Source organism: Oncorhynchus mykiss, chromosome 7, assembly GCF_057628025.1.
Source record: "Oncorhynchus mykiss isolate SJ-2025 chromosome 7, ASM5762802v1, whole genome shotgun sequence".
Taxonomy (NCBI): domain Eukaryota; kingdom Metazoa; phylum Chordata; class Actinopteri; order Salmoniformes; family Salmonidae; genus Oncorhynchus; species Oncorhynchus mykiss.
The window spans coordinates 73,050,461-73,063,653 of NC_143028.1; the positions used below are offsets into that span (position 1 = coordinate 73,050,461).

General features: G+C 44.6%; 1 long non-coding RNA gene across 1 annotated transcript in view; it reads right to left on the reverse strand.

Annotated features, from left to right (window-relative positions):
* Window positions 1-12,224, reverse strand: part of LOC149982671 (uncharacterized) — a 216,866-nt gene extending 204,642 nt beyond the window's left edge. The window contains exon 1 of the long non-coding RNA XR_016497441.1: window positions 12,148-12,224. This is a non-coding gene — a long non-coding RNA (uncharacterized LOC149982671). The remainder of the gene's footprint in view (window positions 1-12,147) is intronic.
* Between the last annotated feature and the right edge of the window lie 969 nt (window positions 12,225-13,193).

The window sequence follows — 13,193 nt, forward strand, 5'->3', positions numbered from 1 at the left end:
GACAGGGTCAAACAGCAGGTTCGGGTAGAGAGAGACAGGGTCAAACAGCAGGTTCGGGTAGAGAGAGACCGGGTCAAACAGCAGGTTCGGGTAGAGAGAGACAGGGTCAAACAGCAGGTTCGGGTAGAGAAAGACAGGGCCAAACAGCAGGTTCCGGTAGAGAGAGACAGGGTCAAACAGCAGGTTCCGATAGAGAGAGAGACAGGGTCAAACAGCAGGTTCCGGTAGAGAGAGACAGGGTCAAACAGCAGGTTCCGGTAGAGAGAGACAGGGTCAAACAGCAGCTTCCAGTAGAGAGAGACAGGGTCAAACAGCAGGTTTGGGACAAGGTAGCACATCCGGTAAGTCCTGAGCAGGTTAGGGTTCCATAGCCGCAGGCACAAACAGCAGAGACTGGATCAGCAGCACGACCAGGTGGACTGGAGACAGGGACAGCAAGGAGTCGTCAGGCCAGGTAGTATTTAGGCATGGTCCTAGGGCTCAGATCCTGCATCCTTTATTCAACTTGAGTGTAGACTGGAGGTTATGTAACATGATTTTGCCTACTTGTCAATCCAGATCTGAATGTTTGATGTCCTTTTTACTGTACACTGGTCATAGTATTTTCTACGCCTATCTTTCAGATCTGCCAACCAGGCTCGTTGGGTGACAGATGACAGTGTTTCCACCAAGCTGTTCCAGGCCTGGAGTGGCACACTGGAACTTCCGGATGCACGTATACTCACTCACTCTGTTTTGTTGTATAATTATTGTCACTTACAGAAATAAGTATGACTCTGTATATATTATGTATGATGAGGGTTTTTATTTCATCCATGTGTCTGCTCTACGGCAGCGGAGGCTCCTCAGGAAGGGGAGGACCATTTTCCTCAGTGAATATTTTTTCGATAAAACTACTCTAAATATATTTACATGTCAGCAAAATACACAATTTTGCATTGAAGGTCTGTAGTAGCCCTAACTCTGTAGGGTAGCACCATGGTGTAGCTGGAGGACCCCTAGTTTCCGTCCTCCTCTGGGTACATTGGGTACATTGACTTCAATACAAAACATAGGAGGATTGTGGTTCTCACCCCCTTCCGTAGACTTACACAGTAATTCTGACAACTTCCGGAGGATGTTCTCCAACCTATCAGAGCTCTTGCAGCATGAACTGACATGTTGTCTACCCAGTCAAAGGATCAAGGAATAATCTGCTGCTGAAAGCATAAGATACAGCTAGCTAGCTTGAACAGTTTGATTAAATTAAAGGAGAAGCAAGAGAGAGAGAGAGAGAGAGTGATAGCTGTATTTCATTGTATTTTTTTCCACTTTCACTTACTTAGCTAGCAAATACAGCAAACTTGTTAGGCCTACTCAAACACCCGGCTCAAACAGAGAGGGATGCTATGTTAGCTAGCTGGCTATGACTATCCAACACTAGATCTCTTCCAAGTCAAGGTAAGCTTTTGGCTTTATTCATGTATCGCTACCAGGGCCCGCCAGTGTAACTGCTAAACTGCTTGCTGACTCTAAACTGTACTGAATGATTGTAGCGGGTTTACTGACATGTTAGTTCTAGTAGCTAATTTGATTATGACGTTAGCTAACATGGTGATAACAATGGAGGCTGTGTGTAGTGGGTAGCGGTTATGATATGACGGTTTGGCTTGGAAAGGTTTTTTTGCTTGGTCACAGACAGTTGATGTGTTGTGCACTGAAGTCTACAAGTGAAGGGAAAAGTTGAGAGGAGGAGGGTGCGTAGATGCAAGAAGGAATTATACAATGATCAAAGGAATCATGTTGTTCGTATATGGCTGCTATGAAAGTGAACGGTGTTTGCGTGTGATCAGGGGTGTATTCATTCGGCCGATGATCGTGATCTCAAGTATATTCTTATATACCGGTAGTATACATTCCAGCAGTCTATGCTGTTTATTAGTATTATTACATATTTAACTATTCGGCAATAAGTGCAATCACACACCAGGGATAAAGAAAATGAAATCAAAACTTGGGTGGGTGCTTATACACTGAGTGTACATAACATTAGGAACACCATACTAATATTGAGTTGCACCCTCCTTTGCCCTCAGAACAGCCTCAATTCGTCGGGGCATGGATTCTACAAGGTGTTGAATGTGTTCCACAGGGATGCTAGCTCATGTTGACTCCAATGCTTCCCACAATTCTGTTAAGTTGCTTGGATGTCCTTTGGGTGGTGGACCATTCTTAATAAAAAAAACGGTGCGCCTGGCACCTACTACCATACCTCGTTCAAAGGCACTTAAATATTTTGTACTGCCCATTCACCCTCTGAATGGTACACATTCACAATTGTCTCAAGGCTTAAAAATCCTAAAAATCCAGAAGAGGACTGGCCACCCCACATAGCCTGGTTCCTCTCTAGGTTTCTTCCTAGGTTTTGGCCTTTCTAGGGAGTTTTTCCTAGCCACCGTGCTTCTACACCTGCATTGCTTGCTGTTTGGGGTTTTAGGCTGGGTTTCTGTACAGCACTTTGAGATATCAGCTGATGTACGAAGGGCTATATAAATACATTTGATTTGATTCTTTAACCTGTCTCCTCCCCTTCATCTACACTAATTGAAGTGGATTTTACAAGTGACATCAACAAGGGATCATAGCTTTCACCTGGATTCACCCGGTCAGTCTATGACATCGAAAAGGCATGTGTTTCTAATGTTTTGTACACTCAGTGTATTTGTCTTATTTCACACATGTAAAATTGTATATTAATACACTTGTGTGAATTGGAAATGTGTTTTTTGTATATCCCAACTCCCTCTGAGACACTCTCGTAGAGAGGGGTCATGGCCAGGGTTTTTTGTATATCCCAACTCCCTCTGAGACATTCTTGTAGAGAGGGGTCACGGCCAGAGTTGTTTGTATATCCCAACTCCCTCTGAGACACTCTCGTAGAGAGGGGTTACGACCAGGGTTTTTTGTATATCCCAACTCCCTCTGAGACACTCTCGTAGAGAGCGGTCATGGCCAGGGTTTTTTGTATATCCCAACTCCCTCTGAGACACTCTCGTAGAGAGGGGTCATGGCCAGGGTTTTTTGTATATCCCAACTCCCTCTGAGACATTCTTGTAGAGAGGGGTCACGGCCAGAGTTGTTTGTATATCCCAACTCCCTCTGAGACACTCTCGTAGAGAGGGGTTACGACCAGGGTTTTTTGTATATCCCAACTCCCTCTGAGACACTCTCGTAGAGAGCGGTCATGGCCAGGGTTTTTTGTATATCCCAACTCCCTCTGAGACACTCTCGTAGAGAGGGGTCACGGCCAGCGTCTGCCATTATCAATGGCGACACTGGAACAATTTGGGTTAAGTGCCTTTCCTAAAGCCAGATTTTTCACTTTGTCGGCTCGGGGATTTGAACTACAGATGTAGAATCTTAATTTGACCAGTATTGTTGCAGAAAAGTAATCCTGAGCCAACAGGATTTTAACATTTAGTCCATAATGTTGCATAATCTGAAGTTAGGCTATTAGCTGGCCAAAATTAGCCTGCATAAAAAGTGCAATTCTGTGAATATCACCGCGTGGTAATTTGAGTTTTCACTGAATTCATGTAAGTCACAAAGCTCATCTAGATTTCAATTAAGATTCTACATCTGTAGCTACCTTTCAGTAACTGGCCCAACGCTCTAACCGCTAGGTTACCTGCTGCCCTAAAAAGGGAAGGACCGACATGAAATTAAGTTGACATATTCTTGAAATAGAGTGTGTCCCTGTCTGTCTGTAAAAGAAAATCAATTTTAACAACAAAATTGTGCTGTCTAGTTTGGTTAATATGAGCAATTTGCTGAATAGCATTTACTTTGGACTTTTACTCAAGTATGACAATTCAGTACTTTTCCCACCACTGAACGTACGTACATTTAAAACCAGATACTTTTAGACTTTTACTCAAGTAGTATTTTACTGGGTGACTTTCACTTTTACTTGAGTCATTTTCTATTAAGGTATTTTTACTTTTACTCCACAACTGAAAATGGACTGATTGTCATCATGTAAAATTAGAAAAAAATAATAGATACATTTCTGGTTTGCTCTGGTTAATTATTGTAAACTGTATCACTTCAGCAAAATTTGAAGCAACATTTTTACTTCATTACTTTTTTACATTCGTTTTTTTCCAAGAGACCTTCTAGTGCTCTGTATGTGCTGTTCTACTCTGTTGGGCAGTTAATAATGACTTCTCTCTCCTGACAGGCACACCTGTTACCTGAGGGATGTCGGACAAAGAAGGTACATACTGTAGGCTACATGAACCACACATGAGGAAAAATGCACCTTCAAATTATAGCAACATTTAAAGACTTCCTGTTGTTCAATTAATGATCTATACGCACTGACTCTTGAAGAATAAAACATGTTGCCTCATGAGCTTAGCCTTACCCATTGTAACCTTCACCGAAATATAAAGTTGTTGTTATTTGCTTTTGTTTTGCTGAGTATTTCTAAACAAACAATGTTGATCTCATAGACTGTCAGTCCATAATATAACTCTATTAATCCTCCTCTCTCTCCATCTTGTACTAACAACACGGTAAAACGCAGCCATTAAAGCTTTATCTGCCGTTGCTTTGAACGGGTAACTGGGCCCTGGGGATTCAACGAGATGAATGAGAACATGGACCGACCTCTAAACTCACGCTGTTCAACAATGCACAAATAGACCTCAACGGTGGAGAGACAAAGTGGCGCGGGGAGGCATGATTGTATACGGGTGAATATGAGCGCAGCGTGTTAAGGGCGAAGGCTGAGTTGCCCAACATCAAAGCTGGTATTGGGGAATCGATGGAAAAGGATATAGTGGGCACATTGACTACGCATTAGGAAAAGCTGAAATAGACATGGGCGTGTTGAAGGTGGAGGGCAGCTTGCCCAGCGCCAGTGGTGCTTTTCAGGCAACAACCGATGGAGCAAAAGTAATGCTCAAGGCTGAGGTCATAGGTGCCTCTGCATCCTTTGGTCCGGTGAAGTGGACAGTGCGTCAGGCAGTTGATACAGGCTGTGAAGTCATGAAGGGTGGCAGGGATTGGGAGACTGGGAGATTGGGAGAGATGGAAATGTGGGTCTTTCTCTCTTTGGCAGCAAGTTGAAGTTCAACCTCTGGTGAAACACCCCCCCCCCCCCCTCAGAGCTCAGAGGTCCACTGCTTTGGAGATGTATTCATTCCACCTGTTTAGTTCTCCTACAGCCTACAGACAAGGCTTCAGGGACATATATGTACTTGGTTACTTTTCCTAATGAAAACAGCTTTATGTATTGTTCTTAATAAGTGGATTGTATTTACAATATATACAATACATTCTTATCAACTATATTTGTGATTGTTCTTTTTTATGCACACACACACACACACACACACACACACACACACACACACACACCTCACACTGAAGTGTTTATCATGGAAGCCTGGTCTCCTCCAGAGGACACTATCTCCTCCCAGTGGACAAACTGAGCTGCTACAGAAGAGGACTCTTTCTTTTGGTTTGCCTACAAAAACATTTGTGTGTGTGTACATGTATATTTGAGTGTCAAATCAAATCACCGTATATTTGTCATGCGCACATGATACAGCAGATGTATTAGCTCTTCCTCAACAATGCAGTGAAAACTAGGTCAGAAATATAACAAATAAAAATATGAGAGGTAAAAACTCACGAGAATGTACACTATATATAGTTGTGTGTGTGTGTAGGTACTTGAAACTCCCCGGAGGCCCATCTGCTATTCTGCTAGCCCCGGCCCGCTAGCTGTCTGAATCGCCGTGTCTCCAGCTCGCCTAGCTACTCACTGGACCCTATGATCACTCGGCTACACATGCCTCTCCTTAATGTCAATATGCCTTGTCTATTGCTGTTTTGGTTAGTGATTATTGTCTTATTTCACAGTAGAGCCTCCAGCCCTGCTCAATATGTCTTAGAAGATGAATATGTCCTTTTGTTCCAACTCCCACACATGCGGTGACCTCACCTGGCTTAAATGTTGCCTCTAGAGACAAAACCTCTCTCATCGTCACTCAATGCCTAGGTTTACCTCCACTGTACTCACATTCTACCATACCCGTGTCTGTACATTACATTACAACCCGGATGTCCTAGCCGTGTCTGAATTCTGGCTTAGGAAGGCCACCAAAAATCCTGAAATTTTCATCCCTATCTATAACATTTTCCGACAAGATAGAACTGCCAAAGGGGAAGGAGTTGCAATCTACTGCAGAGTTCTGTCATACTATCCAGGTCTGTGTCCAAACAATTTGACCTTCTACTTTTAAAAATCCAGCTTTCTAGAAACAAGTCTCTCACCGTTGCTGCTTGTTATAGACCCCTAGCTGTGCCCTGGACACCATATGTGTATTGATTGCTCCCCATCTATCTTCAGAGTTTGTGCTGTTAGGTGACCTAAACTGGGATATGCTTAAAACACCCCGGCCATCCTACAATCTAAGCTAGATGCCCTCAATCTCACACACATTTTCAAGGAACCTACCAGGTACAACCCTAAATCTGTAACCATCCTGACCAACTTGCCCTCTAAATACACCTCTGCTGTCTTCAACCAGGATCTCAGCGATTACTGCCTCATTGTCTACATGTGTAATGGGTCTGCAGTCAAACGACCACCCCTCATCATTGTCAAACGCTCCCTAAAACACTTCAGCGAGCAGACCTTTCTAATCGACCTGGCCCGGGTATCCTGGAAGGATATTGACCTCATCCGGTCAGTAGAGGATGCCTGGTTGCTATTTAAAAGTGCTTTCCTCACCCTTAAATAAGGATGCCCCATTAAAAAAAACAGATATAACCGTTGGTTCACCCCAGACTTGACTGCCCTTGACCAGCACAAAAACATCCTGTGGCGTTCTGCATTAGTATCAAATAGCCCCCACGATTTGCAACTTTTCAGGGAAGTCAGGAACCAATATACTCAGTCAGTTAGGAAAGCTATGGTTATCTTTTTCAAACAGAAATTTGATCCTGTAGCACTAATTCCAAAAAGTTTTGGGACACTGTAAAGTCCATGGAGAATAAGAGCACCTCCTCCCAGCTGCCCACTGCACTGAGGCTAGAAAACACTGTCAACACCGATAAATCTACGATAATCGATCATTTCAATAAGCATTTTTCTACGGCTGGTCATGCTATCCACCTGACTACCCCAAACCCGGCCAACATCTCAGCACCCACTGCAGCAACTTGCCCAAGCCCCCGCTTCTCCTTCACCCAAATGAAGGAGAAGAGCTGCAAAATCACTATCCCTACAAATCAGCTGGGCTAGACAATCTGGACTCTCTCTTTCTAAATTATCCGCCAAAATTGTTGCAACCTCTATTACTAGCTTATTCAACCTCTCTTTTGTATCGTCTGAGATACCCAAAGATTGGAAAGCTGCCGTGGTCATCCCCCTCTTCAAAGGGGGAGACACTCTAAATGCAAACTGTTCTAGACCCATATCCATCCTGCCCTGGCTTTCTAAAATCTTCGAAAGCCAAGTTAAAAAACAGATCACCAACCATTTCAAATCCCACCGTACCTTCTCCACTATGCAATCTGGTTTCTGAGCTGGTCATGGGTGCATCTCAGCCATGTTCAAGGTCCTAAAAGTTATCATAACTGCCATCGATAAAATACAGTACTGTGCAGCCGTCTTCATTGATCTGGCCAAGGCTTTCGACTCTGTCAATCACCACATTCTTGTCGGCAGACTCAATAGTCTTCGCTTCTCAAATGACTGCCTCGCCTTGTTCACCAACTACTTATCAGATAGAGTTCTGTGTGTCAAATCGGAGGACCTGTTATCCGGACCTCTGACAGTCTCTATGGGGGTGCCGCAGTGTTCAATTCCCGGGCTGACTCTTTTCTCTGTATATATCAATGATGTCGCTCTTGCTGCTGGTGATTCTCTGATCCACCGCTATGCAGACAACACCCTTCTGTATACATCTGGCCCTTCTTTGGACACTGTGCTAACAAACCTCCAAACAAGCTTCAGTGCCATACAACATTCCTTCTGTGGCATCCAACTGCTTTTAAATGCTGTTAAAACTAAGTGCATGCTCTTCCAGCGGTTGCTGCCCGCACCTGCCTGCCCGACAAGCATCACTACTCTGGACGGTTCTGACTTAGAATATGTGGACAACTACGAATACCTAGGTGTCTGGTTAGACTGTAAACTCTCCATCCAGACTCACATTAAGCATCTCCAATCCAAAATGATATCTAGAAACGGCTTCCTATTTCGCAACAAAGCCTCCTTCACTCATGCTGCCAAACATACCCTCGTAAAACTGACTATCCTACCAATCCTTGACTTCGGCAATGTCATTTACAAAATAGTCTCCAACACTCTACTCAGCGAACTGAATGTAGTCTATCACAGTGCCACCTGTTTTGTCACCAAAGCCCCATATACTACCCACCACTGTGACCTATATGCTCTCATTGGTTGGCCCTCACTACATATTCGTCGCCAAACCCACTGACTCCAGGTCATCTATAAGTATTTTCTAGGTAAAGCCCCTCTTTATCTCAGCTCACCATAGCGACGCCCATCCCTAGCACGCGCTCCAGCAGGTATATCTCACTGGTCACCATAGCGACACCCATCCGTAGCACGCGCTCCAGCAGGTATATCTCACTGGTCACCATAGCGACACCCATCCGTAGCACGTGCTCCAGCAGGTATATCTCACTGGTCACCATAGCGACACCCATCCCTAGCACGCGCTCCAGCAGGTATATCTCACTGGTCACCATAGCGACACCCATCCCTAGCACGCGCTCCAGCAGGTATATCTCACTGGTCACCATAGCGACACCCATCCCTAGCACGCGCTCCAGCAGGTATATCTCACTGGTCACCATAGCGACACCCATCCGTAGCACGCGCTCCAGCAGGTATATCTCACTGGTCACCATAGCGACACCCATCCCTAGCACGCGCTCCAGCAGGTATATCTCACTGGTCACCATAGCGACACCCATCCCTAGCACACGCTCCAGCAGGTATATCTCACTGGTCACCATAGCGACACCCATCCGTAGCACGCGCTCCAGCAGGAATATCTCACTGGTCACCATAGCGACACCCATCCGTAGCATGCGCTCCAGCAGGTATATCTCACTGTTCATTCCCAAAGCCAACATTTCCTTTGGCCGCCTTTCCTTCCAGTTCTCTGCTAATGACTGGAACCAACTGCAAAATCACTGAAGCTTGAGTCTTATATCTCCCTCTCTAACTCTAAGCATGCATCAGCTGTCAGAGCAGTTTACTGATCACTGTACCTGTACAATGCCAATCTGTAAATAGCACACACCAACTACCTCATCCCCATTTTGTTACATATCCTCCTGCTCTTTTGCACCCCAGTATCTCTACTCATCATCTGCACATCTATCACTCCAGTGTAAATGCTAAATTGTAATTATTTTGCCTACATGGCCTATTCATTGCCTTACCTCCCTACTCTTCTACATTTGCACACACTGTACATAGATTTTTCTATTGTGTCATTGACTGTACGTTCGTTTATGTGTAAATCTGTGTTGTTTATGTCGCACTGTTTGCTCTATCTTGACCAGGTCGCAGTTGTAAATGAGAACTTGTTCTCAACTGGCCTAGCTGGATAAATAAACATGAAATAAATTAAATAAAAATAAAATGTCCAGTCTCTAGATAACAAGGTAGACGGTGCTACCAAGGACTGCGGGCCCTCTCTCGCCTTCTCCGTGGCCAACACAAGTAAGACATTTAAACGGGTTAACCCTCGCAAGGCTGCCGGCCCAGACGGCATCCTGAGCCGCGTCCTCAGAGCATGCGCAGAACAGCTGACTGATGTGTTTACGGCCATATTCAATCTCTATTGCTGTCCAAACATGCTTCAAGATGGCCACCTTTGTTCCTGTACCCAAGAAGGCAAAGGTAACTGAACTAAATGACTATCGCCCCCGTAGCACTCACTTCTGTCATCATGAAGTGCTTTGAGAGACTAATCAAGGATCATATCACCTCCACCTTACCTGCCACCCTAGACCCACTTCAATTTGCATACCGCCTCAATAGGTCCACAGACGATGCAATTGCCATCACACTGCAAACTGCCTTATCCCATTTTTACAAGAGGAATACCTATGTATGAATGGAGTTCAGCATTCAACACCAGAGTAGCCTAGCTCATCATTAAGCTCATCATTAAGCTCATCATTAGCTCATCATTAGCTCATCCTTAAGCTCATCATTAAGCTTGAGGACCTTGGTCTCAAACCCACCCTGTGCAATTGGGTCCTGGACTTCCTGACGGGCCGCGCCCAGGTGGTGAAGTTCACCCCGCTACATCTCCACATCGCTGATCATCAACACTGGGGCCCCACAAGAGTGCATGCTCAGCCCTTTCCTGTACTCCCTGTTCACCTATGACTGCGTGGCCATGCACACCTCCAACTCAATCATCAAGTTTGCAGACGACATAACAGTAGGGGGCTTGATTACCAACAACAAAGAGACAGCCTACAGGGAGGAGGTGAGGACACTCAGAGTGGGGTGTCAGGAAAACAACCTCTCATTCAACGTCAACAAAACAAAGGAGATGATCGTGGACTTCAAGGAACAGCAAAGGGAGCACCCCCATAGCCACATCGATGGGACAGCAGTGGAGAAGGTGGAAAGTTTTAAATTCCTCGGTGTACACATCACGGACAATCTGAAATGGTCCACCCACACAGACAGCGTGGTGAAGAAGTCGCAACAGGAGGCTGAGAAAATTTGGCTTGTCACCTAAAACCCTCACAATCTTTTACAGATGCACAGTTGAGAGCATCCTGTCGGGCTGTATGGAAACTGCACCGCCCACAACCACAAGGCTCTCCAGAGGGTGGTGCCGTCTACACAACGCATCACCGGGAGCAAACTACCTGCCCCCCAGGACATCTAGAGCACCCGATGTCACAGGAATGCCGAAAAGATCATCAAGGACAACAACCACCCGAGCCACTGCCTGCTCACCCTGCTACCATCCAGAAGGCGAGGTTAGTACAGGTGCATTAAAGCTGGGACCGAGAGACTGAAAAACAGCTTCTATCTGAAGGCCATCAGACTGTTAAACAGCCAACACTAACACAGAGAGGCTGCTGTCTAAATGCAGACTTGAAATCATTGAAATCGCTTTAAGGATCACTTTAATAACGCCACTATAATAATGTTTACATATCTTATATTACTCATATCATTTGTTTAAACTGTATTTTTTGTACCATCTATTGCATCTTGCTTATGCCGCTCGGGCATTGCTCATCCATATATTTATATGTACATATTCTTATTCCATCCCTTTAGATTTGTGTGTATTAGGTAATTGTTGTGGAATTGTTCGATTACTATTAGATATTACTGCACTGTCGGAACTAGACGCACAAGCATTTCGCTACACTCGCAATAACATCTGCTAACCAACACTGGGGCCCCAGTGTGACCAATAACATTTTATTTGATTTGAAATGAGTAAAAACATTTTTTTACAGACATTGAATATCCCTTTGAGCCTATTGAAGTATTGTTTTTATTTAACCTTTATTTAACTAGGCAAGTCAGTTAAGAACAAATTCTTATTTACAAAAAGGCAAAAGGCAAAAGGTGTCGTGCGAGGACAGGGGCTGGGATTATTTGTTTTTAATATTTATAAATATAGGACAAAACACACATCACGACAAGAGAGACAACACAACACTACGTAAAGAGAGACCTAAGACAACAACATTGCATGGCAGCAACACATGACAACACAGCATGGTTAGCGACACAACATGACAACAACATGGTAGCTACACAACATGGTAGCAGCGCAACATGGTAGCAGCACAAAACATGGTACAAACATTGTTGGGCACAGACAACAGCACAAACGCAACGCAGCCACAACTGTCAGTAAGAGTGTCCATGATTGAGTCTTTGAATGAAGAGATTGAGATAAAACTGTCCAGTTTGAGTGTTTGTTGCAGCTCATTCCAGTCGCAGCTAACTGAAAAGACAAGTGACCCAGGGATGTGTGTGCTTTGGGGACCTTTAACAGAATGTGACTGGCAGAACAGGTGTTGTATGTGGAGGATGAGGGCTGCAGGAGATTGATTTTTTACCTTGGGGATTCAATCTTGCAACCTTTCAGTTACTAGTCCAACGCTCTAACCACTAGGCTACCTGCCACCCCATATAAGGAGCATTGGTGACAAATCTGATGGCCAAATGGAAAATAACATCTAGCCGCTCGAGAGCACCCTTACCTGCCAATATATAAATTACTAGATTACCGTAATCTAGCATGGGTAGGATGGTCATCTGAATCATGGTTAGTTTTGCAGCTGGGGTGAAAGAGGAGCGATTACGATAGAGGAAACCAAGTCTAGATTGAACTTTGAAACATATCTCAATATCATACACCGAGCCAACAGTTTAACTCGGAGGTAAATACATAATAATAGTTTCAGACTTTACTCTGATCCCCTTCCCTCTCTTCTTCTGTCCTTTTTCCTCCTCACCTCACCATGCTCACCTCTCTCCAGCCACTCCTAATGTCCCCCCTCTTCACCTCACCATGCTCACCATGCTCACCGCTCTGCACACTCCTAATGTCCCCCTCTTCTCCTCACCATGCTCACCTCTCTCCAGATACTCCTAATCCCCCTCTTCTCATCCTCTCCACAGGGTCCTGGCACCTCTAACTGAATTCCTGAATGAACCAAAACCAAAACTGGATCACCAGCTGCAGGATCTCGAACATGACTCCAAGAAGAGGACTTTCCATAGACACTGTTCTACTATTGTTCTGAAATATTGATATTTTGCTCATGAATATTTGTATCTACACTCTTGACACTTTATATTTGACCCTTTTGTTGTTTACATGTCTGTTCAAAGCAGACATTGTTCTACTCTTGTTCAGAAAGATGTATAACTACACTCTGACACTTACATTTTATTCCACAGACACTTGTTTACATGTCTGTTCTTGGGCCAAGAAACCCAAGCAATGGACATTAGATTGGTGGAAATCTGTTTTTGGTCTGACGAGTCCAAATGTGTGATTTCTGGTTCCAACCCCTGTGTCTTTGTGAGATGCAAAGTAGGTGAACGGATGATCTCTGCATATGGGGTTCCCACCATGAAGCATGGAGGAGGAGGTGTG